The sequence below is a fragment of the Marmota flaviventris genome, chromosome 1 (assembly GCF_047511675.1).
Source record: "Marmota flaviventris isolate mMarFla1 chromosome 1, mMarFla1.hap1, whole genome shotgun sequence".
Lineage (NCBI taxonomy): Eukaryota > Metazoa > Chordata > Mammalia > Rodentia > Sciuridae > Marmota > Marmota flaviventris.
In genome coordinates, this window is record NC_092498.1 from 100,375,104 (window position 1) to 100,400,257 (window position 25,154).

Sequence of the window (25,154 nt, forward strand, 5' to 3'; positions counted from 1 at the left end):
TCTTCATGAATGTCATTCCTTAAATAAATTGTAATGAAAACTGGCCACCTTAAAAATCTTTATATAAGTTAATAAATAAGAAAAAAAAAGATATTTCAGTTAAAAGCAATCTAATTCAAGACAAAAGAAATTAGGAATTACATTACACTTTTCATCTTTGGTTATCTGTAGATAGTTAATATGTAAAGATTTTGTGAAGAATGGAGTGCATATGTGACACTGGATAAATACAAGTAATACTTTCAAAACTTTAGTGACAATTTCTTCTGAAATGTAGACCATACATGCATGATATCTGAACTGACAGGAAGTGTTAGATAATACAACAGAAAAATTTTATCTGATCTTATAGCTCAAGTAAGGCACACAAACTGTTAACCAACACCTAAAGTTTATCCTCATTTCTTAAATGTTCAACATTGCTTACACTTAGCTTTCCAAACGGGATCATTCTAAAGCCACCCCAGTGAGCTTTCTTTGCAACTGTGCTTAAGGGTGATATTTGCACACGAGTGTTGAGGCTAAGTAACTTCTACAGATGAAAAGTAAAATCCAAAGAAAGATAAAAATGAAGAGTTGATGTGAATCCCTAACACTACAGCCATATTCTTTGAATCTTAGATTTTGCAACATTCTTACCACACAAAAGTAGAGATTACTGCTGAGCTTCACCCCCTACTGTATTGGGTTATACTGTGTAAAACAAATCTACTGTCAGGATTTGGACAGAAGGAATGTAGAAAATGGTATTCTGCAAGGTTTGGCTCCCAGTATGAATTCAGCTTAGTTTTCTCATCTCAGGAACATATGGACTTAGACCTTAGTCATTATTCAAGTTTATGGAATAAAAATCCCTTCAGTGTGGCATAATATATACATGGAAATAAACTTATTTCTGAAGCATTAAAAAAATAAAACATTTTTTGCTATGCCCTTTTCATAATCTTCACACAGTAACTCTACAGAAAATCAAATGACTGATGCTCTTAGGCTTAATACAGTTTCAAATCCCTAGGCCATTTGGGGACCTTCTGCTATCTGGACTGCTTTCAAACAACAGTATAATATCTCTGTGTTTCACCTTTAGAAAATAATAATAAAAAGGAAGCTGTAGAATCCAATTGGCAGATACAAACATGCCCTTTCCTTCCTTAGAAAATCGCTCAAAATGTTCTATCTCCGTAACTCTCCAGGGAAAGGAAAAAATTCATGAAGAGTTATTGTCTTCATTAATGGACCCTTCATATGGCATTTTTCAAGGTTGTCTGTGAGCCTTTTCAAAATGGGAGGAAAATTATTCATCCAAAGAATTTTACTAATTCATACTGTAGGTGGGGGTGCATTCTTGAATAAAATAATCAAAGTCTAGTAAAGAAAGAAGATTTGTGAAAAAAATTACAGCATAGTATGATAAACACTGTACAGAGAGTCAACATTTATGGAGGCCTGACAAGTGACAACTACCAAACACTGATAAATTCATGATGTGAATAGACTCATTTAATCCCCACATGGCTGTATGAGGCACCTTCTATGATTATCCCTCCCTCCTAATGAGTTTGATGGACTCTGATACAGCCTCCCGCTATCCAATCAAACCCTAATCCTGGCGTTGCCATGGTGGTGTATTTTAGAGATATTTCATGTCTACAATAAGTATATTTTAAATAAATCCATAATTAGTATACTTTAAACAAGCGAGATTATCCCACATAATCTGGGTAGGCCTGGTTTAATCAGTTGAAAGGTCTTCAGAGCAGGGCTGAGCCTTCCATGAAAAAAAAAAAAAAGAAATTCTAAATTTGAACAACAAATTTTGCCCATTTCCCCAGAGTTTCACCCCTTCCTGACAGCCTGCCCTGAAGATTCTAGACTTGGAGAGCCAGCCTTCACATTGACAGTCCACAGACAATCTTTAGGGGGGTGGGTAGGATATGCTTTAGAACTCCTTCAACAATGAGTAATGACGGCAGCCTTTGGGACCTGCTGTCAGGTCCAAATCTCACACATCCTCATCCCACTTACTACAACTCTGGACATTTCCCTAATTCCCAGTCGTCATGTTTTCAAGTCCTAGTTGAGATGTCTCTTCTTCTAGGAGGTCTTCCTTGGCAAGCCCTGCCTGAGTTGGGACCTCTTCCTGTTCCTTTACTTAGCCTTATGTATTTTCTGCTTTATATCAGTTATTTTAACCCTCTTAAAATTATGCCAGGAAGATCAGATTGTAAGCAATTTGAGGTTAGAGAGGATGCCTGTTTTCTTCATTGTTAGATCTCCTGAGTCCAGGCCAGTTTTTGGCACACGGTGGCTATCTTCTGTTTAGTTGTAGAGAGAAAGCAGTTGAATACAATGGAATGTGTAATTAATTTATCATCGGGATCATAGCATGGGACATTTTGGAAGGGAGAGAAGAGTTGGCATGGGGAAGGAGGAAAATGACTTTTACAGAGTACCTCTCTGGGCCAGAGAGCTGGTAAGATTCTTTATACATGTTCTCTATTTAGAACAGCATTTAGAGTTCATCTAATCCAACTTTTCACAGATGAGAGAAAACTTCAGGGGGTGATGTGAAATGCCCTATTCATGTACGTGTGTTTATTTTTATGCCCTGTTGAATCACATCTAGAGTTTCTGTGGCTCCTTGTCTGGTGAACACTTTACAATGTTCAGTGTAGCCCTGAAAATCCAATCCAAGCACTTCCTCCACCTTAAATCTTTCTAAAGAGGCCTTCTTAATCCATCACCAATTCTTTCAATCAGAATTGATAATTATCTCCTTTGGCCCTCTCTGGAACCAGTATTTCTAGCAGACACATGGACATAGTTGTTCCACACAAGGACTTTGCATACAAACTCACTACTGAGTTTAATTCTCCCTTTGCATCTTTGGGCCCTATCACCTTGAGTAGGTTTATTTAACCTCCTTGGCTTTGTTTATTCACCTATTGTCTAAGCCAGGGCATGATCACAGGATCAGAGTAAATAGGAGATATATATATCAAGAGATTTATTAAAAGGAATTGGTTTACATGATGGCATGGTGTCTGCCTTTTGGCTGACCATGGTCAGAGAGAGAAAAGAACCCACAAAACCCATATATGGAATCTCCCCGTACCAACCGTCAGTGAAAGTGAACATGCCTGAGCTCCAGTCCCTTCACTGCACATTTTCCTCTGTTGCTCCTGAACTTGGAGTATGAACCCACTTGGCATTTCAGCCAGACGCCAACTTCTATGCAGTTGGCTGGCTTCCAGTGATAATTTGATGTCCTGTGGTGTGACAACAATAATTTAGCTTCTGTATAAAATGGAAGGTAATAATTAGAGTGGGAGGAGAAAGTGCAGTGATTTTCTTGTTGCAGAAACTTTTCTAACCACATTTGATCAATTTCAAACTTGATCTTTTTTTTTTTTTTTTCTTTTACAGGTCTTCTATTTTTTTTTCCTGTTATGAAAAAATACTTTTTATGAGGGAACTCACATGATTTATATGTTCTGTGAATGAGAGTTGTACAAGAGAATTATGTGAAATCCATCTTTGTGCAGAATCTTGGGACAAGATCATGAATAAACAGTCGTGATGAGACTAAATATACCAGCCATTTGGAGAAAAGGGCAGAGAAAGGTTAGAATCAGATACCTGAGGTTTCTTTAAAAATGGGATGTAGGCCTCCAGAAGAACTTTGGCAAATACTTTAGAAAAAAAAGATATCAGAGCTCCAGCTACTTGGCAAACTTACTGGAACAAGTAGGTCCACTCCACACACACACTGCAGGTAGAACTTCCTAGAGGGAGCTTCCAAGGGGGGTCTTAGTCCAGTTCTTACTTGGAGAGTGAAAGTCAACATGGGGGACACTCCTTGGAAGTTCCAGTGGCATGGAACACTGCATATGCTGATTGACCATGTACACGTAATGACCTTAAGTTTTTGTGTGAAGAAATCATTTCTTTCCAGTGAAGTTCAGGCTCCACTAGGATAAGACTACTCTAGATGAGCCCAGGAGCAATGCAAGGCCCTGGCAAAGAAGACCTAGAAGACCAAAGGCACCAGAGGAAACCAGGAGCAAGGCATGAGCAGGGATGTGCAGCACTACAGTAGCTTCAAAAGAAGAGCCAACAGTGAGACCCAAGAGGACATCAGACCTGAAGAGAAATGGGATGAGAACTTCATTCGTCTGCCGTGGAGGGCCCCAGAGCCTGCATGCCTGTGCCTGTGTGCACATCATATGGTGCAGGTTGGAGGGGCGTGAAGTGTATCCATGCCTCTACCTGGAACACTAAGGTCTCACTGGAAGAAAGGTGTGAGCCTTCCACCAATCCTCTGAGAAGGGCAAGAGGGGAAGAACATTTGCTCTGCTTGATCAGAGTTCAAGCTGGCTCCTTGGCCTCCTTCAGTCTGAACTATTGCTGCCTAAAATAACCAGAAAATGATGGAAGAGATTTTTCCTAGGGTTAAGGGAATATTTCTGTTCTGGTCATATTTGCCACAGAAGAGAGGAGAGAAGAGCAGAGGGGAGGAGAGGAGAGGAGAGAATAAACCAAAGTTTGGGTAAACCAGAATTACTAGGACAGACTTCCCTGAATTTCTAAATGTCACTAGCTCTTCTATTTTTGACCTAATCAGGTTTTGTCGCAAAGAACAAAACTTGAATCCTACAACCCTTCACCTGGAACCATGTAGGGCAACTAAGCTAGAAGATGAATTTGGTAATTCCTCCTTACCTGTGGTATCAATTTCCATGATTTCAGTTACCCTGGTCAATTACAATTTGAAAATTGTAATTTTCCATTTAGTATGGAAAATTTTCCATTGAGTATGGAAAATTCTAGAAATAAACACTTCAAACATTTGAAATAACTTTTATCATGGTGTATTGTTCTAATTTTTTTGTTCATCTTTTACTGGGCCTCATTTACAAATTAATTTTATCATAGTTATATATATAGGAAAAGCTATATATGGGGTTTGGTCTTATCTGCAGTTTTAATATCCACTGGGGATCTTGGAACATATCTTCAGTCAGTAGGAGGGGAATATTATAAGTGCAACAGATTTAGATTTAGAACTATGTCTCACAGAGAAATAAATGCACCTGCATTTGAAAAATCAGGCCTTCTAGAGAAATAGGATAGTAGTAAGGACAGATCCAGGACCAACCATTTGTTTAATGGGTATTTGCCAATTATTGCTGCTCCATGCTCTTCCATTCTAGCACTTGGTTACTTGCTGGTTAGTATATACATGAACTGATTTCTACTCACCATAGGGCTTCTGCTCCCTGTGGATTCCACTTATTATCTTCTCTCTGTTTATCACTCACTGTTCTCCAACTGTCTGCCGGAGTCTACTGTTCAAACTCCCTGAAGGGAAGATCTGAGCACTTGATGGGAAAGGTTCATGCTGTCAGCAACCAGCCCTGCCCATTCAGCTGTGGCCAGCCAGGGCAGCAGGGTCACACCCTGTATGTAATGAACTCTTTGCCGTGGCTTGCTTGGTCAAAAGGGGACCGTGGCCTGTCACACATTCCGAGTGTTGTTGCCTCTCTCTTAGAAAGACAGCCTGTTATATGGGAATATAGATATTGTAAAAAACAGTAGTTGTCATATGCTCAGACAGTAGTGAGGTCATCATATTCTTCTTAGGAAGAAAATGATATTTAAAAAGTATATATAGGATGGGGCTGGGGATTTGGCTCAAGCGGTAGCATGCTCGTCTGGCGTGTGTGTGGCTCGGGATCGTTCCTCAGCACCACATACAAACAAAGATGTTGTGTCCGCCGAAAACTAAAAAATAAATATTAAAATAATTCTCTCTCTCTCTCTCTCCCTCTCTCTTTAAAAAAAGTATATATAGGCATGTGTGTGCATATATACACATACTTTTGATGATAGAAAATGATATTCCAAAAATTCTGATGTACATATCACAGAAAGCAGGCTTTTTTCAGGTTCTTCCAAAGAGCAAGAGAAAGCAAAGTAATAGTAGAAGAGGTGAGTAATACAGCAAGTTCACAAAATATTTAGTGTGAAAGTGGTAAAGGGGTTGGGTCTGTGTCTTCATTGGTGAGAACACACAAAGCAATACATACAGATGCAGAAATAGAGGGCAAAGAGAAAGTATTTTGACAAAACAAAAACAAAATGGTGTACCTGGTGCACACCTGTAATCCCAGCAACTTGGGAGGCTGAAGCAGGAGGATCACAAGGTCCACAGCGTGGTCAACTTAGGGAGACCCTGTCTCAAAATTTAAAAAAAATAAATAAAAAGGTCTGGGTGTGGTGGCACATGCCTATAGTCCCAGTGGTTCAGGAGGCTGAGGCAGGAGGATCATAAGTTCAAAGCCAACCTAAGCAATTTAGCAAGAACCTGTCTCAAAATAACCAAAACAGGGAACGTGGCTTAGTGGTTAAGTACCTCTGGGTTCAATCCCTGGTACACCCTAAATTTTTTTTTAAAAAAGGGCTGGAATATAGCTCAGTGGTAAAGCATCAAACCTCTAATATAAAACAAAAGAAAATAAAACAATAATATATTTAACAATGTAAGAAAGAAAAAGTTTTTTATAAGGTGTATAAGGCAGAATATTTTTTTAACATATATTGATCATTTGATATGTGTCTGATCCTCTGAGAATTACCTTTTATTCTTTGTCATGGGTAAGTCTCTGAGCCCCATGAGGTATATAGTCTCAATTTGCAGAAGAAACTATACATAGAAAAGGTACAATTTATAATTATATAACCTCAGAGACATTATGTAACTCTCATGAGGTAACACAGCTGTAAGTGTTGCTGCTTTGTCTTTATGTGTGGCATTAAACTGTTTTGTTAAATAGACTCAACCCAGTCACTTTTTTCTTTTCATTTTTAAAAATGATATACAATTCACTGTGAGTTAAACACACAAATATCAAGTGAATAATTGGGTGAGTTTTTATGTATATGTGAAGCCTTGTGCTAACCACCAAAACCAAGGTACAGAACATTTCCATCACCTCCAAAAGCTCTCTCCCACCCTTCCCAGGAATTGCTCACTCCCCATAGGCAGCTGTAGTTCTGAATATCCATTGTGTGTTAGTTTTGGTTATACTTAGACATAGTCTACAATTCTATTCTTTTTTGTGCCTGTCTTCTTTCAGTCTTGAGTATGTGAGATTTCTCAGTGTTTCCAATGTTGGTTGTTTCTAGTTAGGGCTATTTCGATCAAATCTTATGTTAATATTCATGCAAAGTCTACTGTAGAAATGAACTTTCACTTGTCTTGGGGACATACAGGATTGGAATTGCTGCTCCTGAATGTAGTCATGTTTAACTTTATGAGTATAGCTAGGAAACCTTCCAAAGTGATTGTCCTGTTTTGCACTCCCAACTATACTGCATAACCTGCCAATTGTTTGATCATCTCACCTCATATTGTGTTGAGAATTGGTAACTCTTGTCATTGTAGTAAATATAAGTTAGTATTTTACTATGGTTTTAATTTGAATTTCTGTCAACTAAAGACATAATAATGAATAAATTTTCATGTACTTATTTATTAATTCTCCATCTTCACTTGTGAAGTGTCCAATTCTTTGGCTTTTTTAAATTAAGGTGTTTGTCTTCTATATTAATTTCTTAATGCATTCTGGGTTTAAGCTGCTATCAGATCCACATGTTGTGAATACTGTTTACTATATGATTTGCCTATTACTTTTATTAATCTTGTATTTTGCTGGACAGAAATTTTTCTTTTTCATGAAGTCCAGTTTATCTAATCTTTAAATATTTATTACTTCAAAATCCTCTTCAAGATATCTTTGCCAACCCTAGGGTGGTTGGCTTATTTTACCTTTTCTTCTAGAAATTTTATAATTTCAGACTTCATACATAGATTTATAATCCATTATAAATACACTTTGGGGTGGGGTATATTTCAAGGTTTATCTTTTCCCTACATTTATTCAGTTGCTCTGACACATCTCTTTATAAAGATGTTCCTTACCACATTAAAATATCTTGGTACTTTGCCAAAAAATCATTGAAAATATCCAAATGCTTCTATTCCTATATTCTTTTTTTCTGTGTCATCAATATATACGTCTATATGTTGACCATTAGCCTACTATCTTATTGCCATGGTTTCATATTAAGTTTTGAAATAAAAATCAGAATAAATCCACCAACTTGTTATCTTTATCAAGTGTTACTTGGATATTCTAGATGTCCTGCATTTGCAACTCAAAAAACTAAAGTGTCCTGAGATTTCTGTTGCTATTGAATGAAATCTATAGCATTCCCACTGTAAGCTTTATTAGACGTATGGGCAGTCCAGGAAAAAAAAAAAAGCCAAAAAATCTGTGTGTGAGAAATAAAGGGGAGAGAGTGGAAAGCCCACCACTGACATAAAACCACTAACAGAAGAGAAAGTAAACTCTAAGTCTGTTAAGATTGAAAAAGAATCCTTATGGATGAGTACAGACAAGAAAAAAGACTTAAAAGACTCTAGGAAAGAGTCTTTCAAAGGCAATGCTTCAGAAGGGAGAAGAAATGCAAGCAACAGTGGCCCTTTAAACACTGTGCAGCAAAAGGAAGACCAAAAAAAGGCCAGAAAGATATTCAGAATCCTGCAAAAAAAATGATATCAAATATCAAAGGGCATAGAAGCATTCTTCTCTCTCCCACCCCATAAACCATTTGGTAAATGAACTGCCTATTACTTTTCTGACAAAAGAGGGTGATCATGAACTCATTCTCTGGTAAACTAGTTCATACCAACAGAACTGAATTCGAAATAAAGACATAGATACAAGCCATATTTATCAATGCATATGTAATGTAAAAAGAAAATAGAAAAACTAGGATCAAAATGTAGGATGAGAAATTTCATATAAGAAATTTATAAATAAACTATCCTCACTTTCCAAAAAAAAAAAAAAAAAGTAAAACTTTTCAACTGGTAAATCCTCCTTTCCCACCCCAGAAAAAAATCAAGCAGGAATGTTGGGGGCTGCAATCAAGTCAAGATGGCGCCTGGCAGTTTGCTAGGAGGAGTGGTTTGTGAGGCAACGCCACCAAGCCATTAAGATGGTGGGGATTCCTTATTGGCTGATTGCTGTATCTGGATGATGCTAATTGAGTCAAGCTGTGTGTAATCAGTTAGGTATATATACCTCTGCTGTTCCACAATAAAGTAGTTCCCGCTTCAACCTTCAAGTTGCTTGTCACCTCCTGGTTATTTTGCCCAGCTGGACTACGGCAAGGATAATCAAGCAGGATAAAGCTATGACTGATTCCTCAGCATTTTAGATTATAAAAAATCCTACCTTGAATCAGAAATTCAAAACCAAGAAAATGGGGAATAAAGGAACAAGAAAGGAAATGGGATTTGATGAAACTCCTGAAAGGCAGAGAAGAAAAATAATCAAAATTATACTACACAATAAAAAGAAATTATAAGGTGCCCTAGAAAAATTAATTTTAATAAACTTTTAATAAAAGGAATGGAAACAAAAGAAAATATAGCTAAAATAAAAACATAAAATAAGTAAAGAAGTAAAGATGTTCACAGACAACAGTTCTGAAATAAAAGAGAGAAAAAGAGGGTTCAATTTATATATAATTTGAGCCCTTATAAAAAAAGATTAAAAAAATATGAGGGAGATCCAACATGGCGGCGGGAAGGGACTAAGCCGCCCCATGCCCGCACATCCAGACCTGCAGATCTGACCTCGATGGAATACTACATCTCTGAGAGTGTTAAAGGACCCCTATCCAGCTGCTCTCCACAGAAATCACCAGCACTGTGATCCTACACAGGGCTCGGGGCCTCAGCATTTTAGTAGGACGCCCAGCATTGGAGCAGGACCCAAACCCCGAACTTCCAGTCCACACAAGACTAGGTGAGCGCCTTAACAGAATCACCTATCAACACTCCTGCAGATCGCCAAGACTTCGCTCAGCTGCTCCCTACCCACACCACCTCACCAGGCTCCCTCCACCTCACCAGACACCCTGGCACTGAAAGCAGGCCGGCGCCATCTTGACTCAACATTCTTGCCTTTTAGCTGGGGGTAGTTCCCAGATGGGATCCCCAGCAGCCAGGTACCAGATTTCCAACCTTCACCCCTCCCCAGCTTAGGTAACCCAATACAGAAGTTGCCCAACACAGGTGTGCAGTGCGACCAGAGAGCCATCCACGGGGGCCCTGGGTGACTGTTTCCTCAATTGGGAACTGCTAGGGGAGAGGGAGAGACCAGGAACTGGGAAATCTCTAGGCAAGAGAGGGAGATATTACTGGGCACTCACATCATATGAGTGAACGGTCCCAAAAAGAGACCCGTGAGGTGCAGTCTTTCTGCCAGGGACTGGTGGGTGCAACTCCCCACATCCAGGCGCCCTGCACCAGAACCAGTCTTCCCACCCTGGTTACCTCCACCATCCTGAGGGCAGAGACACCAGTTTACAACAGACAACGCCACCTACTGGATGAGAAGAGAAGCAGGAAAGAAATGGATCGCTAAAGCTAGCTACAACCCTGGTTTCTTCCTTTGAGTTTTTTGTTTGTTTCTTGGTTGGTTTGTTGGTTGGTTGGTTGGTTTTTTTCACTTCTACCCCTCCATCCGCCAGCCCTCACATTCCAAACACATGTGAAACCAAGAACTTTGCATGAAATAGGACTTTGAGGCCTGAGTCATCTGAATAATATAATATAAAGGTGTTGTATATGCACCTTTTTTTTTCTTTTCATTTTTATTCTTTCATTTTTCCCCCTCCAAATCTTCCCCCTTTCAACATCTGTATTTTTCTAAATAAATATGTGTGTTTATTTTATGTACTCTACTAGAAAGGTGGCTAGAACTTGAGTTTAAATGCCAGTCTCCAGCTGAAAAAAAAAAAAAAAAAAAAGATGAGCATGGGGAAGGCAAGCTGTAAAAGAGTGGCCGGGAAAGGTATATGATAAGTAAGGGTAAGGTTTGTCATGCTGATGTAAGATGCCTCCTCATTGGTTAGAGTCTCTCCTGTTTGAAAGTTATCCTTCTAGTCCTGGTAAAAAGAGAGAGAGACACACAATTACAAATGGAGATTTCCTTTACAAGTATAAAATTCCTTAAACATAGGGTAATTTATATTCTTTTTGCAGAGCCTCTCCCATGTATGCTATTTCTCAAAAGAAAATCCTCATGCAAAAGAGCAAAAGAGATTTGGTATGGCATAGTCTAGTCTCCTGCAACTTGCTGGACATAAGCTCTGAGCATTTGCTTACCTGGAGCCAAAGCTGCCAGATACCACGCGAGAAGAAAGGAATAGTAAATGAGAAATTTTGAAGAATTGCCAGATACTAAAATTTGGCTAGTGTGAGAGTGAAATTTTTTGCAGGCTGATATTGGACTTCTCTCCCTCATTGCAGGATTTTCCATCAAGATGTTAAAGGAAGGATCTAGAAGAATTCAGAGGATATTCCTTCTGTGATGCTGGCTCTTGGGTGGAATAGCTGTCACTGTGACATCTTCCTAGGTCCTTCTCCCATAGACTTAACCTATAGGGGAAGGATGGGGGTCGCTGGTAAAAAACATTCCAAGTCATAGAAGTGAACACTTCCCAGGTTAAAAAAGAAGAAAGAAAAAAAGACATAATTTTCAGGAGTGAGAAGCCCAAGGAAATCAGCTGAGAACATTCAAGGGTAAATATAGTCGTGAGGGGAATAGGAAGTGGTGGTTGATGATGATGGGGGTGGGGGTAGGGGTAGGGGTGGGGGAACGGGAGACTGTATCTTGAAAACAGGAACAGACACACTTGTGAGGAACACACTTAAGAGACATAGAGCTGCTAGGCACTCAAAAGAGTGAAACTTCATCACAATATTAGAAATACCTCATCTCCCAAACAAGTCACAATAACAGGCTTCCAGCAGATTACAGTAGAAAGAGCTTCAAGAGACAGTCTCTCTCTGAGAAGCTACACAAAGAGGAATGCCCAGAGCCAAGAGTGGAGATAAAACAAGGTTACTGGAAGAATTTTAAAGCCAATAGTAAACATTACAATAATTAATGAACACAGCCCAGCTCCTGGAAGATTAATATAAATCTCCACACACAAAAGTCTATTTACTTTTGTGTCTACTGCTCTATACAACAGATTTGACTTTCAAAAAAAATTATAATACATCCAAAGGCAATATAAACCCCCCAAACACAAAGTATTCATTAAAACCAGACTTGGATATGACCTAAATTTTGGAATTATCAGGCAGGGAATTTAAAGTAACTATGATTAATATGTAAAGTCTATACCAGCAAAGATAGATGTGTTAGTCATCTTAGCATCACTGTGACCAGAATACTTGACAAGAACAACTTAGAAGTTGAAAAGTTTGGTTTGGCTCATGGTTTCAGAGATTCAGTCCATGGTAGGCTGACTGCACTGCTCTGGGCCCAAGATGAGAAAGAACATCATGATAGAATGGTGTGGTAGAGGAACGTTTCATCATTCATGGTGGCTAGAAAGTAGGGAGAGAGAGAAAGCGAAGGGGACTGCAGGAAAATAAACCCCAAGGGCACCCCTAGTGACCCATCCTCCAATCATGCCCCACCTGCCCACAGTTACTACCCAGTTAGTCTATTCAAACTAGGATATACTGATAAGGTTACAGCTTTCATAATCCAATAATTTCACCCCTGAATATTTCTGCATTAAAACAGAAGCTTTTGGGGGCCATGTCATACCCAATCCATAACATCATACAACTGGTCCCCCAAAGTGCAAGCCCATATCACAATGCAAAATGCATTTAGTTCATCTCCAAGAGTCTCTGGTAGTCTTAACAGTTTCAGATATTAGAGAGATAATAGCTGAAATTCCTGAAAAATTAATGGCAAATGTCAAACCATACAAACCATACAAGAAGCTCAGAGTATGCCAAGCAGGATAAATAACAACATCAAAATAAAACAAAACAAAACCCCACAAACAATCATCAGCAGTATCATATTAAACTGTAGAAAACAAAGACAAAGATAAAATCATGAAAGAAACCAAAGGGAAAAGAAGGAGAATCTGAAATATGGCAGACTTCTCATCAAAAACTATGGAAGCCCACAGACTATGGAGTGACAGTTTACAGTGTTGAAAGAAAGAATAAACCAGTTAACTCAGAATTCTATGTTCAGTACAAATATCCTTAATAGTGAAAGAGAAGAAAAAGACTTTCTCAGATAAATAACCAAAACCAAAACAGGGAATTCATGGACAGCAGACCTACCCTTTTACCCTACAATTGGGTAAACGAAGTTTTTCCAGCACAGGAAATATGATTAATGTTAAAACAGATCTACACAAAGAAATGAAGACCATCTGAAATGAAATAACTGAAAGTAAATATAGTCTTTTTCTCTTATTTTTAATTGCTTAGGAAAGTATTTAAACAGTTAACAGTAGCCATGTATTAGGTATTCATGTTATGTGTAGATAAGTGAAATGTTTGACAAGAATGGCACAAGAATGTGAGATAGAAATGGGAAAATTGTTATAAGACATATAACTTTGCTTTATCTTTAGCCAGTTTGAAATTTTGCTGTTCAACAGTATTATCCCCATCCAGTTACACTGAATCATTTAGTGTAATTAGTAATGTGTTAGGGCTGAAATCTGACATCTTACTATCCATTTTGTATTTGTTTCATTCACTCTATTTGGGCTTTTCTTATTTTACCTTTATTTTTTAACCGTCCATAATTTTCTCACTGTTTCATTTCTTCTATCTGACTTTTTTAGCAAATAATTTATTCATTCACTCATTGATGTATACCTTTTTTTAAAAAAATGAAAACATGGAACTTAAAACATTTGAACTTACTTTTCATTTCATGTATACCTCCCATAGCATTTTCTTTAGTATCATCAGAAATTTTTATATTATGTATATATAAAATTTAATTGTGCATTATTATTCTTCTTGTTTGAAGAGTCAATGTTGATTTAGATTTATCCACTTATATACCCTTTCTCAGTGATCTTCCTTCCTTCTTGCATCACTATACTGTCATATTGGTTCATTATTTTTTGCTTAAAATATTCTTGTTCTTCCTCCTCCTTCTCCCTCTTCACCTTTTTGTCTTCCATGCAGGTCTGCTGATGATACATTTTCATAGGTTTGGTTCATTGATGCAATTTTTTAATCTATCTTTTCCTTTGAATGATACTTTGTGTGACTTAGAAATCTAGAATGGCAGTTATTTTCCTTCATTATTTTTGTATTAATTTGCTAGGGCTGAATAACAAACTGTCACAAACTAGGTAATAAAAATGATAAAAAAAAAATTATCTCCCAGTTCTATATGCTAAAAGTCCAAGATCAAGGAGTTGGCATGGTTAATTCCTTCTCGATGTGTTGACATATTATCAGTTCCATGTTCCTTACCTAACTTCTGTGGTTTGCTGGCAATCTTTGGTGAACCTTGTCCTACCGAAACTTCATTGATCTCTATCTTCATCTTCACACAGCATCCTCCCTGTGTGTGCATCTGTCTCCAAATTTTACCCTTTTTTAAAAAACAACAATCAGATGGGATTAGGACCCACTCAAATAACCTCATTTTAACATTATTACCTCTGTAAAGATCCTGTCTCCATATAAGACCATGTTAGGAGGTACCAGAGGAGCTGGGGATTCAGACTTTAACATATGAATCTAGGGTTGTACAATTAAATCCATAATAATTTTAAAGACATCAGTCTACTTGCTTCTTATGTTTATATTGAGAAATTGCCATTAGTTTTATTACTTTTACTTTCAAAGTAAAATGCCATTTCTTTCTCTGAGGATACAAGTAAGATATCTTCTCTGCTTTTATCGTTTGGTGTTTTTCTCTGTTCTTAATTATGTCAGACCTTTTCACTGAGTCACAATTTTTCCCTCACAGTCTTTATTTTATATTTCATCTTATTCTCTTTGTGCTTCAATTTGCATGTTTTCTATTTACCTACCATCCAATTTTCTAAAATTCCCCCATTGTATTTAGTCAGTTTCTAAATCCATCTGTTCAATTCTTAATTTGAGTTTGTTTTTTTTTAATTTGAAGATTTACATTGCATACTTTTGATGGATTTTAGTTTTCTGGCAAAACAATTCATGTTTTATCTCTTTCTATACTATTTTCATTCAGTTACTTTCAAGTTCATGTCTGATAACTCCAAATATATAAATCACATTGACCTGTTTTAAATGTGTGCTATTTTTCCTCCCCTTGGATTTGGCCATTTGGAAGTGCTTCCTGAAATGTTTGGTAATTTTTGTCTAAACATTAGATATTTCTAATGAAATATTATAGGGACTCTGGATAATGCTATCTTCTAAAGACAATCTAAATTTTATTCTTGGGAATATAGTATAAGGATCTCAACTGAATCCAATTTATACTGCTTTTTGTCTGTTACTTCTTATTCTTTGCCATCACTCTTTAACTGGCTTCAATTACAACTTATGTTGTAGACCCCAAACCCTCCAAATTAAGAGACTCTAAACTCAAAATATGGTTTTTCTCCACCCCTTGAAACTGCTCAAACTTCTTCTCTTAGAGGCTCCATTTTGCTTGGATTTTCAAGTTTTTATGGTCTCACTTTCTCTCTCTCATTCTTTCCCTCTATCTCTCTGAACTTGTATGTTTAGGATTAGGGGAAAACTTGCACATAGAATATCTGGCTCACTTGTCCACACTTCCTTTTTCTTGGAGATGCTGTTACCTCATCCTGAATGTCCTTATTCCCATCATAATCCAATGAGTTTTTTGCAAGTTCTAGACCTGTGCCATCCAATATGGTAGTCATGCGCCACAGATGGCATATACTTTAAGTGTAATACATACGTGAGACTTGGAAGTTGTAGTACAAACATATTGTAAAACATTCCAATGCTTTTTATACCAAATATCAGTTAAAACGATATTCTGAATATGTTTAATGAAATAAAATACATTATAAAATTACTTTGCCTTTTTAGCCATTTTAATGTTGCTTGCTACAAGACCATTATAATTATATAGCTCAGATATTTCTATTGGACAATACTGCTCTAAACTACTGTTTTCTGTGCTCCATACTATGATTGGCAATTTTCTCAAAGGGATAAAGCAATTTCAAATATAGGGGTTACTTCTATATGTTTCCCTTTCTCAAGAATCTTAGCTCTTTAAGTTCTGGCCAACTTGACTATTCTCTAACATCACCTGGTTTTGTTTTGTTTGTTTGTTTGATTGTTTGACTCACCTTCTTTCCTGCTTTCCTTCCTTTGTTCATCCATCTCTTCTTTTTCTTTTTTTTTATTGGTCATCTTTTGCAGTTTTTTGAAGCAGTAGGGCAATCTAATATCACCCATATGTCACAGCTTGAAGCTAAACTTCTCCATTGGATTATTTAAAAGATGATTTTCGCAGATGCTATCTAGCACATACCCCTTGGACATTATTTAGTGTGGTACAAATTACTACTAACTGCTGGTATCTGCATTTGTATGCCTGCAGACTTTTTATGGAACCACAGAATATTTCTCTTCTCACTCACATGCCAACATGGAAGTGTTAAGAAAGTGAGATAACCTGTGCCAACAGCCTCAACCAAAGGCTAATGGGAGCAAGGTACATGAGTACAGAAATTTCCTCTCCCCACAGAATAATACTGAAATCTGTGCTGTATAACAATACCAGTTTTCCCAGGAATTTAAGTTTTAGTTGTCCAGTGTGTAATCTCTTAAAACACACACTTTAATGGCTGAATTCCTTTCCCTGTTTTAATTCCCACCCCTTCCCATTGTTCCCTGAACAAATTACATTGAATCATTGTCTCAAAATGTGCTTTTATGGCACCCAAGTTAAAACAAGTTGGAAGTACTCTTTAAGAATTTACTTTCTTGTCTTTTAATTCCTTAAATTCAATGATTTTGCTTAGTGCTTTACATTTTTTAAGTTAAGGTTAATTTACATACAGTACAATATAGGTATCTTAAGAATATAGTTTCTTCCCCCACTTATCAATTGGTTTATTTATATTTTAATTATTGAGTTGTATGTTCTTTGGTTCTTTTTATATTCTGAGTAGAAAGCTTTGAATATATCTAATATATATGTAGATACATATCTATGTATGTGTATATATATATATATATATATATATATATATATATATATATAAACATTTTATCCAGTTTCTAGCTTGCCTTTTATATTTTAATGGTGTCTTTGGGGGAGCAATAATTTTAGTTTTTATGAAGTCCACATGATATTTTTTTCCTTTATCATTAACACATTTTCTGTCCTATATAAGAGATATTTACAAAGAATCATGAAGTTATTCTATTACGTTTTTTACTAGAAGATTTATGCTTAGTTCTATGTTCATTTTCAATTAATTTTTGTGTATGGTGTGATATAGGAAATTAGCTTCATGTTCTCTGTGTGGTATCTAATTGATCTGGAATATCTTATTGAAAACAGTTTATTTCCCCTATTGAGTTTCTTTGATAGCTTGCCCTATATATGATCACATTAAGTGTGGGTCCATTTCTATACTCTACTTTGTTCAGATAGTATAAGTCCTCTAAGATTTCTTCTTTTCAAAATTGTTTGGATATACTGGATCCTTTGCATTTCCTTGTAAGTTTTAGATGGTCTTGAGCATTTCTGTTTAAAAAAACCTGCTAGCATTTCAGTTAGGATGGTGTCTAACTTATTCATTAATTTGGGCCAAAAGTGTATATTTAGTTTTTTATTTCACAAACATGGTATATGTACATAGTTATTTTAATGTTCATATATGTTAAAGCCAGGATTATAATTTTCTACCAATTTCTTTCTATTGCATGATTTTTGTTATGTTTGTCTAATTTCTATCTTCTTGTTTGCCTAAGTTTTTTTTTTGTTGTTGTTGTTCTGATTATAGACATTGTGTAGTAAAAAATATAATAGAATTTTAGAGTACTGTATTTTAAGATTAAGAGGACATTTTTTGCTTTTGGCAGACACCTAAATTAGGCTTAGATCATATTCATACAATAGAAATTTAGAACACTCAAATTTTGGTTTCAGTCCTTTTGAAAACTTTTGTTTCCATCTTAACATTACTTTTTTTTTGGGGGGGAGGGGTTGTGCCAGGGATTGAACTCAGGGGTACTCAACCACTGAGCCACATCCCTAGCCCTATTTTGTATCTGATTTAGAGACAGGGTCTTATTGAGTTGTTTAGTGCCTCCCTTTTGCTGAGACTGGCTTTGAACTCATGATTCTCCTGTCTCAGCCTCCTAAACTGCTGGGATTACAGGTGTGCGCCACCATGCCCAGTTCACCATTACTTTTAATGGATAACCTTTTAGGGCATTAAGTAAGAGCTGATATTTGTATCTGAGCCTCCCTTTCAACTTTTGACTTTCTGCCTTAGTGAGTCAGCCTCTTGGCCTTTCGGTCATAATTTTTTTCTCTCAAAATTGTCCATCATTTAATATACCTCTTCTTTGAAATCTTGACTTCAAAATTCTCACTACCTTGTAGCTCTGTGGTACTTAAAATCATCTTGTCTGCTTTTTCTGTGTATACACTGCCACCATATTGATTTTGAAACAGCCTACCTTAGCATCACTCTCAATGGAATTTCTCTTAGGAGGTATTTACTAGACATTTGGAAGAAGTTTTGTCATGAGCTACCATCAGATATAATTTTAAACTGGAAGTTTAGGAAATGAATTTCAAATGAGAAGTCTTAGAACTCTTTAAGGCAACATTTCATAATGATGTTCATAGCAAAAACTGTGAATGTTAAAATTACTGCATATACCAATAAAATGCTACTAAGTTCTTCCTATTCTTTTCAATATAAGGTATATATTTTGGTATGGTTTTAGGCATGCCTTTCTATTTATAGACTGTAATATTACTACAGTGAGTAGAAGATACCTCTCAGATCATCTTCTCTCAGATAAATTTCATTGAGTTTTTTCAAGCAAAGCAGAACAATACCAAAACTTCCTTTGTATTCTGTGAAGTGTATGTTTTGTTGTTTGTATTTTAGTACTTGGGATCGAACCCAGGGGCACTCAACTACTGAGCCACATCTCCAGTCCTTTTTATTTTTTATTTTGAGACAAGGTCTTGCTAAGTTGCTTAGGGCCTCAGTAAGTTACTGAGGCTGGCATTTGCTTTCCTCCTGCCTCAGCCTCTTGAGTTACTGTGATTACAAGCTTTTGCCTCCACTAGGACAAAGTATATATATATTTTTTATTGGTTGTTCAAAACATTACAAAGTTCTTGACATATCATATTTCATACATTACATTCAAGTTGGTTATGAACTCCCAATTTTACCCCAAATACAGATTGCAGAATCACATTGGTTACACATCCACATTTTTACATAATGCCCTATTAGTAACTGTTGTATTCTGCTACCTTTCCTATCCTCTACTATCCCCCCTCCCCTCCCCTCCCATCTTCTCTCTCTACCCCATCTACTGTAATTCATTTGTTTTTAAGTAATAAGAGAAAAATATGTTCATTTGATAAATACTTGAACAACTATCTGTTATTAATAACAAATATTATGTTATTCAAAACATGATATTTCTACTGTAATAGCATGTATTTCCTTGAAAGACTGTGACCTGAACTGTTTCTCCATTTCCTGGTGTCCTGTGTTGCTGATGGTAGCACCCTTTCCTCTCACAGAGTTACCGAACCCAATCTCTGACACCACTTGGCTGGTGGCCTAATCAAGTTCTCCTTACTTTAAACTAGTTATCTTACCCTTGTAATTAGCAGACCTTTTCCCTAGATTCTGGCAGTGGGCTAGAGTTCTAGTTTTCTCTGTTGTTGTGTGTGTTTATGTTTTCTGGGCCTTTAACAGGTAATTTGGTAGGAAGTTGGGAAAGGAGATGGTTTTTAAAAACATACATTATCAATGAATATTGTTGATATAAAAGTGAAATAAGATGATTAGATTAAAATAAATGACCAATTGTGACCAAAATTACAGTGTATTTTAATCTAAATGCCAGACTCTTCCAATGAATATTTTCAGGCAATAAGTGACTTGCTCCAAGTCATAAATTAAATAGACAATTATCTCCATTTGTTTAGGAAAAAAAGGTCACCCCTGGAGAGCAAATGGCTTACTATTTTCTAGGTTGTGGTGAAGCCAGCTTTGTGCAGCCCTCTTTAAAATAATCCGCTGGGGAGTCTGACGTCTGAGGTTGAATGGCATCCCCCTCCTTTAAAGGTTGAATACCACATTCAGGATACCTTCTGTGCTTTCCCTCTATGTTAAGAAAGGAAGCAAAGTTCTGTTGCCTTTAGAATATAAACAGAGGCTCAAGATTCCATAAACAAAAGATGAATCAACTAGTTAGGGGGAAAGAAGAGCCTGCCACATAACAAAGCCAGGCCAACTCGCTCAAAATGTTGGGCCAGCTCTACTGTCTGTCCTCAGCCATTCTACATGTCATTTCTCCTGTCACCAACAAAAGAATGACTTTTCTAATCCCATTGTAACAAGTCACTGAAGACTGCAGGCATTGCTTAGTAAATATTTCATATTTACAGTGTTTCTCAGTGAGGCATTTCTAATCTGTAACAGATAATTTATGGCAAATTCTCATGGCATTTCTTATGGAAAGAACCCTTTGAGAGAAAGAAACAGAGGCAAAGAGAGGGCCAATAATATGTCCAAGGTTAAAAAGCTAAGCAGTGCAAAGTCTGGCAGTGAATTATGGACGCTGGATCCAAAGCAGATTCCTCCTAACCACCCTCCAGCAGCTGGTATGTCGAATTTAATCTTTAGGAACCTTTTTTCCCAGCATAAGCTCAAAAACTTTCTAATGACTGGAATCATAATTTAGAATAGCACTCAGTATGGGTGGTTTCCTCTAAAATTTAATATCTCCCTATGATTTGACATGATGACTAAAATTAACATATTGCTCAGAATTCTGATTAAGACACCGATGATACAAAATGCAAATATTTTCTGAGAGAAGATATGTTAAAGAGTGGTGAGCATTAATAGTCTAATGAAAAGATTTTTCAGGAATTAGAAGATAATTCATTTAAAAGGGCCCTGAGGAAATGGGAGTAAAACAGTTAGTTTAGATAAAAATGAATGGATTGAACAAGAACGGATGTATTAATTAAGGTTACCAGAAAAGATTTTTGTGGGATATAGAATTTGTTTACTGTTGAATCTTTGGCAAATGATCACAGTCTTTTCTGCTGGTTTTGTTTTGTTTATGTATTTTTATCTAAGAAGTCATGATAGATCATAAACTAGAATACTATAGTATATTGGTTAGTTGTCTGTTGCTATGACAAAATACCTGAGAAAAATCAACTTAAGAGGAGGAGAGTCTTATTTTGGATCAGTTTCAGAGGTTTCAATATATAGCCACTTGGCTTCATTGATTTGGGGCCTGTGGTGAGGTGAAACATCATGGCAGGCGCACATAGTGAAACAAAGTTGGTCACCTCATGGTGGCTGGGAAGCAAAGAGAGAGAAAGGGATAGGGTCCCAATACCTTCTTTAAGGGCATGCCCACTGTGACCTAACTTTTTTCCACTAGGCCCCAGTCCCCAAAGGTTCCACCACCTCCTAACAGCACCACAGACAGGTGACCAAGTCTTTGGGGGTATATTTAATGTCCAAACCATAAAACATGAAGTAAAAAGTTTAGAAATGTCTTGTCATTATTTCTCAGAGGCCCAGTATTGTAAATTACAATGCAAAAGAAAGTGACTGTCAGGAATGGTGAAATTGGGAGAGGCTTCTTCAGAAGTGTATGCCTGCTGCAGTTGGATGTGATTCATCCCCCAAAATTTCATGTGCTGGAAGTGGTCCCCATGTGTTGGTATTTAGGGGGTGGAATTCTAAGAGGAAAGGCCTAGGGAGAAGTAATTAGGTCATGGGTTCTCCATCTTTATGAATAAATTAATGCTGTCTCTTGGGAATTAGTCAGGTCTCGTGGGATTGGATTAATTTCTGAGATAGTGAGTTGTTATAAAAGAGGGGGCCTGGGCCCTCCCTACTATCTTGCTTTCTTGCTCACAAATGTGATCTTTCTGCACAGGACCAGTTCCCTACTTCTCCATTATGTTGTGGTGCAGTCAAATGATAGGACCATGCTGTTTGGACTTCTAGTCACCAGAATTGTAAGCCAAAAAAAAAAAAAAATCCCTCTTTTCTTTATATATTACCTAGCATTAGGTATTTTGTCATAGCAACACAAAATGGACCAAGATAATTCCTGTACCCAAAGGTGCCTCTGTATATATATACACATTGTCTAAAATCTGTCTCCACAGACGAGTCTACTGAAGAACATGGCATGGCTTGGCATATGCCCATTGGTTGTGGTTTGTCACCCAGAGGAGCTGTTCCAGATGATGAATCAAAGGGGGAGAAATCTGGGGATAAAAATCTTGGGAGATGAAGTAGGCACAGGACTTGGGCAGGAAAGGAGGAACAAATGATGAATTTTGCAATTTTATGGAAAAATACCAAAAGCTATGACTAGAAAACAAACCAAATGTACACATTGCTGATTGCTCCCTGAATACTCAGTCAATAGCTCAAAACTAACTATGATATTAGTAAAATTCCAAGTTAATCTTTATTTAGTATATTAGAGGTTTATTATTCCAAGATAATTATTTATAAATGTAAAACAGCTTGATCTCAATTTTTTAAAATTTATTTTCTCTTAAAATTAAAAAAATATTTGCTACTCAAACAAACATGCTTGTTCTAAGGCTCTTGGATAACTTCCTCCAAGATTTCTATCCTAACATTCTGTAGTAACATTCAAGATATTTTCAGGTTAATATATATATATATATATATATATATATATGTATATATTATCAGAATAAAAATATTCTTTCTGGATTAGAAAGAACCTTAAATATCATCGGATGAGTCCTTCCATTACCTGCAGTTTTAACCTAATCTATACTTGAATAACTGTAGTGAAGACGAACTCACCTCAGCTGTGCCTTCTGGGGATAAGGTTCATTCTTATAATTTGTTTATATTTTCCATCCATTAGTCTTAGATCTACATCTTAATTGCATCAAGACAATTCCTTCTCCTTTTAAAAATATCTATAAATCAGTTATCAGTTTCTCTGAGAATTAAACAGGCCAAACATCAAGATTTCTTAAATAGTTCCTTGTATGAAAAGGCAATATAATATTGAGTTATTTTTTCCTACAGGCAATTTTCTTTCTAAAAAATTATACTTTTCTTTTATCAAACATAATTGTGCAGGTTTTTTTTTTTTTTTTTTTTTTTTTTACAAACCAAAGACTTAGCATGCAAGATTCCAACTACAAAAATAAATGTCTTTTCAAAGTCTAGTCATTTTAAATGATCAATAATTATCTTTAGGCATATGATTTCCTGAGAAAAAATGTTAATTAAAGGCAAATATTTAATAGTTTTAAAGCAAAATATTTATTCATTCAAAAAATAGATCTTCATCCTGCCAAGTCGTGTTTTGTCTTAGAGACACAGTGGATAAAAGATGTTCCTATACCCTCAAAGAGCCATTCTTGGAAGAAATGACAGGGGAACAGGAGATTAGAGTAAGTGCATTTAAAGCCTACATGAGAAGAAGGGTGGTCTTACATGGAAATATGACAGTCGTCTAAGCAAGGGGGTGAAGTGTTAGGGGAAGAAGAGGTCGGATTAGCCTGATGAGGGTGAACCACGGAGGCATTGCCTTTGGCAGAGTTGAAGGGTGTGGAGATCTTCCAAGAAGAGAGGTTATTGACATAGAGATTTACAAATGTAAGAAATACCGTGTTCAGAAAACTACACTTGCTTACACATGATCTGAAATGGGGATAGAGGACCGAGAGGGAGGAGGAGGAGAAAGGAATGGGGAAGAAGAGGGAGAAAAAGGAGGGTGAAGACAGATTTAGGGATGGGGAATGAAAAGAAGTGGGGGACCACATTGCTGTATAATGGCTGTCCTTGTAAACCACACACTAAGGACTTTAGGGCAACAAGGAAGCACCAAAGGGTGCTAAAATGATTTGCAGTTTAGAAAGCTCAAATTGGCTGATACATGGTAGGGAGAAGGCCTGAGGATCAAGACTGGAGGCAAGAACATCAACCCGGGTACTGTAGGAACAATCTAGGCAGGGAATGATGGTAGCCTGAACCAAGTTCACAGCTATGAGATGAATAGAAGTGGGAAAATTCAGAGTGAACGATGAAGAATAATCCAGGTAAGTGGGGGAGGGGTGAGAAAGTGTCAATGCTGGTATCCAGGTTTCTGTTGGAGCTACCAGAGCCACAAAGATGCTATCCACTGAGCCGGGACCCAAAGAAAAAGTGAAAAGTGACAGACTGGAAGAAAGAGAAGGTTGCTTGGGTTGTAATTATGTTAAGACTGATGTACTGCAGGTCAAACCTGAGTAAAGATTGTGTGTGTGTGTGTGTGTGTGTGTGTGAAATAAACCCAGAAGAGAGTTGTTTTGGGAGAGAGATAGATTTTTGAATTGTCAACCTTTAAGTAGGAATCAAAAGAGTATGAAAAACGAGATGGTCAGAAGCCCAGAAAAGGGTCCCTATGTGATGATCAAAGAATGAAGAAGCTTCTAAAGACTCTGAAAGACCACTGGGTGAACTAAAGGAAAATTGGCATCAGCCTAGAAGGAGGAGTGTGCAGCGTCACCAGCATCTCCCTGCCTCATCTGTACCCACACTTGTGTGCCTCCAGCTCCCGGAACAGCTCCTGGGATCCTAGTTTTCAAGCAGGGCCCTCGCTGCTGACCTTTGCTACCACTGTCTTCTCCCATTCATGGTCCCCCCAGCCGTGGGGTGTGAGCATCTTCTTGCTGTTCTGAATCTTTGATGGCGTGATCCTTCTCTGTTCAGCTTCTCGGTTCTCATAGCACTTAGTAACCAAGTCCGCGAGGTAAACCCCCTAACTGTGAAAGGTTGACAGTGATTTCTTCTTTCCTGAATTAACCATGGCTGATAAAGGGGACCATACTTGCAGCATCTCTCACACTCCCCCGCTTCCTCCAAACCCTTATGAGAGTCACTTGTTTTGTTTTGTTTTGTGGTCTCCTGCCTACACTAACTAAGAGCAAGTACCAGAAACCTAACTGGCAGAAATACTTTCAGCAAAAAGTTAA